We start from the raw sequence: 5,801 nt of genomic DNA, 5'->3' as shown, positions 1-5,801 counted from the left end.
GCTTGTATTCTCGACTTTGGAGGAAATTGGGAATCCCGCCTCCCACTAATCGAATTCGCGTACAACAATAGCTTTCACTCCTCAATTGGAATGGCACCCTACGAAGCTCTTTACGGCCGCAAGTGTAGGTCCCCTCTCCATTGGGATGAAATTGGCGAAACAAAATTCCTTGGCCCCGACCTAGTCCAACAAACCGTCGAAATAATCAAAAATATTCGAGAGAAAATGCGAATCTCCCAAGATCGGCAACGAAGCTAAGCCGACACTCGAAGGAGAGACCTTCAATTCGGAGTCGGAGACTTCGTATTCTTAAAAGTGGCACCTTTCAAAGGAATTATGCGATTTGGGAAAAAGGGAAAATTAGAACCCCGATTTATTGGTCCATTCAAAATTCTCGACAAAGTTGGTACTCGCGCCTCTCGACTAGCCTTACCACCCAATTTATCCAACTTTCACAATGTCTTTCACGTTTCCATGCTTCGGAAATACATTTGCAGTCCAGACCACGTATTGAAAACCGAACCGATCGAACTAAACCCTAATCTTTCCTACGAAGAGAAACCTTCCCAAATACTTGATTCCAAAACCAAAACCCTTCGAAACCGAGACCTGAAATTCGTTAAAATAATTAAAACCATACACCCGAAGAAGCCACATGGGAACGAAAAGAAGAAATGTGCGAACGTTACCCTGAGTTGTTGAGGTAACAATTTTGGGAACAAAAAATCTTTAAGGGGGGGAGATTGTAACACCCCACCTTTCCCAAAACCTGAAAACCCTAAAACCCGAACTTAAAATTTCTAACTCGAGAATCCTTAGGTAATATTATTACGTGATATTAATTATATGAATTACGTGAATCTAATTACGTGACTTATGTGCATAATTACACGCGTTATTTAATTATTCGAAATGTGGTGATTATATGATAATTGTTTTGTGAAATTCGTGAGTAGATATATACGTGTGATTTATGTGATTTAGTATCATTTCCGTAAATTGAAATTCTAGGAATTTCGTGAATTACGTGACTTATGTGAATAATTGCATATCGTATTGGTAGATTATTTTTATATGCTCGAAATTTGGTGACTTATGTGAATTATATTTTATGATATATTACTAAAGTGTGATTATATATACGTACATACATACACTACATTCATATGTACATTTTCAAGCATATATATATATATATATATATATATATATATATATATATATATATATATATATATATATATATATATATATATATATACCATTACATACATTACATACATGTTAACTATTTATATGTATGGCCGGATATATATGTGTGTGTGTGAAGTGAGTCTTGGACTCTCTTTTTGATTAAATAAATTAGAGATAATATTGCATGCTTTTCCACTAGGCAAATGCTAATTATTTTGTCGAAACCCACTTGCTTAGTAAGATTAAAAGCCACTCTTCTTTTTTCTTCTTCCAACACCTAATGACCCTACTTGTCTTCATCTCTCCCTCTCCACTGAAGGAACACCACCACTTCCATTCTTCACCTTCTTACACCTCATCTCTTGTTTTTCAAAGAAAATAAAAAATCACTTGAAAATTCCCCTATTTAACCACGGTCATGGAGTAGCCTAGATCAGCGTTCATGAAAGAAAATAAAGATATCTCTTGAAAACCCACTCAATCTCTTTCACAATCAAAGTAGTTTGGCTAGAGCTTGGCATCAACCTTTGAAGCACTTTCCTTCGATTTTCCTTCATTTTTCTTTCGGTTTTAAGGTAAAAAATTCCGATTTCTTGCTGCAATTAAATGGCATCAATAGTATTAAAATGGGTTTCAAAATTTCTTAAAAGATTTGGAGTGATTACGAAAATTTAGGGCTTTTTGGGAAAAAAAATGGAAAATATGTGTTTAGCGTTGATTTCTTGTTCTTGCATGCATCATCTATGTTGGTAGTGGGTACATACAAGTTTTATTGGCTAAAAGCATTAAAATTTTCGAATTTCAAAAAGGGGTTTCAAGAAAAATGAATTTTTGAATTTTTATGGGGTTGCATGTGTAGATCTTAAGAAGTTTTGGGTCAAATCTGTAATTTTTGAGAAGGCAGTTATAAATGTGTTTTCAAAACTGTTTTTTGGCATTTATTGAAGAATAATTTAGGATTTAAAAAGGTTTTGCGAGAAAAATTGATTTTCGAACTTCGAGTGGTCTCGCATGTATAGATTTAGAGATTTTGGGGTGAAATATGTAATTTTCGAAATTTCTCCATAAAGTAACTTTTTTACTTTGTTTTCTGCATTTATTAAAGTAAAATTTCAGATTGTTAGGGGTTTTTCATGAAAAAGTGGATTTTGAACTTTTAGTGTGGTTGCATGTGTAAATCTTGAAACTTTGGGGTCAAAACTGTAAATTCTAAAAAATCTCTCATTTCTAAAGTTTGAATCTGTTTGCAAGTATTAAATGGGGAAAGGTTTTAATTACAAATTTTTCTAAGTAATTAAGGTTATATTAGACTTTTGGATTTTTAAAAGAAAAAGGATTTTCTAATTTTTAATTCCAAGAAAATTCGAAACTTTATGGAAATAAAAAACGATTTCAGAAATTAAAACTTGGATCAGTTAGGAGCTCTAGGATTTAATTTGGGAATTGTTAGAATTAGTTTGCTATTATTTTGAAATTAGGACATTGCATGTCATTTATTATGTTTTGTGCTTTTATTTGCATGTCTTTGATTAAAGGGATTATTTGACAAAAGTCCCTTGTTAGAGCCCCCTAATTACAATGAGTCCAAAAAAAAAAAATCACATTTTTAAGTTAAATCCAAAATAGTTTTAATTAATAAAGATTAATACAATTTCACAATTATACCCTTTTTCCTATTTGACATAAGTATATTACTTAAAATTAATTTACAATAAAACAATTATAATCTCCACTCAAACTTCCAAACCCTATCACGATCTCAAACAATTCGATTTCTCACAATCTCTGTATACCGCGGCTCCCCTTTCCCCTCTCTCCAACGGTCATGCCGCGATCTCTGTATGGTGGTATCCAACCACCACCGCCATGAACTTTCGGGGAAGCAACACTATTATGGACGGTGCTACCCATTCAAGCAACACCAATATTTCTGCCGCTCCTCCCCCGTCCTAACCATCTATATTTTTGCCTCTTTGCGTTGGCCTTCTCTCATGCCGGCATATATAAGACGGCGGTGTATGTGATTTTGAAGATTGCAACGATATGATCAACGATGTGGGCGAGGCTTGATTTGAGATTTAGAAGCGGGGTCGTGAAGCAAGGAGAAGCCGCGTGGCACCAGAGGTTGCCGGTAAATTTTTCTTCTGAGTTCCTCCCTTTTTCTGTATTGCATTTGTAATTATGTGTTGTTTCTATTTTATTTTTGGACGTTTTAAATGATGTATGTGTATGAATTTTAGACTTTTTTGTTTGTGATTTTTCATGTAATTAATATAATCATTCTTATATTCTTCATGTTTTTCACCAGTTTATATTTTTTAATTTATTTTGATTTTTATGTATTGCACGTTGTAAATAATTGTTCAATGAAATGATGACACCCCAAACATATTATCTTTTTATAAGTTAAAAGTGGTTTATTTAGTGATTAATTCTTGAATATTATTTTTTGTTTCTTGAACAGGGGGAGTGATTGTGGAAGGGATGACTAGGTGGGTGATCCTTGAGAAATGTAATAATAAGAAGAAGATGCTAACATCGAGTATGATCGTTCATAAGAGAGAAGATGGTGTATTTCATAGTCGGTTTTATTAGAATTTATTGTTTTGATAGTTTGTATTGTTTGATATGTTTGCAATGAAGTACTTTAATTATATAGTGGTTTTCATGTTTATCTAGTTGTGTATACAGAGTGGTTTTCAATAATTATGTACACATTTTTTATAGTGGTTTTCAATATTTTACATAAACCACTATAAAAATCTGTACAAAAATTATAGTGGTTTTCAATAATTTTTGTACAGATTTTTATATAACTCTATATACAGAGTGCTTTTTTTGTTGACATAGTTGTTATACAAAGTGGTTTTCAAGTTTATATAGTTGTTATACATAGTGATTTTCATGTTATATAGTTGTTATACAGAGTGGTTTTCATGTTTATATAGCTGCATATACAGAGTGGTTTTCATGTTTATATAGAGTGGTTTTTATTTAAAAAAACTGGAAAGAAAATAAAAAAAATTCATTTAAAAAAAAAAATCGAAATTAAGAAAAAAAACCATGAAAAAACGAAAATAAAAATAAAACCATTTTTGTAAATTAAAATAAAAAACATGAAAAATATAAATAAGAAAAAAAATAATTTAAAATAAAAAAAATAAAAAAAATAAATAATTACAAAATTTTCTTTTAAATCGAAATAAAAAAAAACCATTAAACAAAATAAAAATGAAAAGGAAAAAAAAACTGAATTGGCGTGATGAGGGGAATAAATTTTGGAGAAGATTTGGTTTAGATTATGGGTATAATTTTTTTAAATTAAATAATTATACTAATTAATAATTAGTGGGGGCATATATGGTTTTTCAGTCCCATTGGATTTATCTCAAATATCATTTATAAATAAAGGATTTATCAAGAATTAAAATCTCAATGAAGGGTGTTTGGCATAGCCCCTTGATTAAATAACTATGAGTGGTGAGATTTGGGATTTTGTACTTTAATTTGCTGCATGGATGTGTTTATTACTGCTGGAATTTATTGGAAAGAATTATTACCTAGAAGTGGTAATAAGTTCATTAAATGAAATGTGAAAAGGGTCTATTAGATATAACCCCCTTAGACATTTAAATAATAGGGGTAGTCCCAAACTTAAATTTGCCATTTTGATAAAAACCCAAACTTTTCTAAATTACATAAGCCCTCAATCAAATCCCACATATCCCGTTACTTTACCTTTTGAAATAATATCAAATCCCTCCCTATTTTCCCGTTAAAACACTATCCCCACAAACCCACTACCAAAAAATCTGCAAACCTCCCAAAACAAGAAATTTATACGGCGTGGATCGACGATTTTCTGCACTCCGACCAAGCCGCCGTAGGTACGTCGTCGCCACTCACTGAATCGCTATTATCAATCGATATGTTGATATGTTTTGTCTAAATCGACAATCACGTTTGTATAATTGCAGATCTTTAATAATCGCTTACCGAATTCGAGCACTAAATCAGTGATATCGCAACAATTGATGGGCAGGACATCCACCAGAAGAGGTAACCCATTACTATATTTTTGTTTAACTGCAACGTGATAGTCTTGTTGAGTGTTTTTTTTGGATAATTTGTATATATTTGCTTATCTAACACACTCAGTAATATGTTGCAGGCGTCGAAGCATCGAAAATGGCAGACGACATTATGCTACTAAACGCGGGTGAGAAAATGATTTCCCCTAATTCTACATATCAGAAAGTTGTATAATTGAGTAAAGCGTCAATAATCGATTATGTGTTTTAGTTAGCGTTAAGGTTGACCGTAGTATAATTAATCTCATGGGCTTATTCATGTTATACATTGTGATTAAATCGAATGTATATGATAGTTGGTTGATGAAGTCTGATAGTATATTAAGACATTAATAGTCGTTTATGTGTTTTAGATAGCGTGATGTTTGGCCGTAGTATAATTAATCTCATGGGTTTATTCATGTTGTACATTTGTGAATATACTATTGTGTATGTGATATTTGGTTGACGAAGTCTGATAGTATATTATAATAGTCTGACAGCTTGTTGTGCTAATTCGTTGTTACAATGAGATAG

General features: G+C 31.9%; 1 long non-coding RNA gene across 1 annotated transcript; it reads left to right on the top strand.

Annotated features, from left to right (window-relative positions):
• The first annotated feature begins 1,375 nt into the window (after positions 1–1,375).
• LOC148767998 (uncharacterized) lies at positions 1,376–4,037 on the top strand. The gene is made up of 2 exons (XR_016033613.1): positions 1,376–3,325; positions 3,659–4,037. It is a non-coding gene; the product is annotated as an uncharacterized LOC148767998 (long non-coding RNA).
• Positions 4,038–5,801: the final 1,764 nt, after the last annotated feature.

This window comes from Erythranthe guttata, chromosome 9 (genome assembly GCF_056151865.1).
Source record: "Erythranthe guttata isolate IM_541 chromosome 9, IM_541, whole genome shotgun sequence".
Lineage (NCBI taxonomy): Eukaryota > Viridiplantae > Streptophyta > Magnoliopsida > Lamiales > Phrymaceae > Erythranthe > Erythranthe guttata.
Note: the sequence above shows the minus strand (reverse complement) of the source record. Positions and strands in the feature narration are given on the sequence as shown.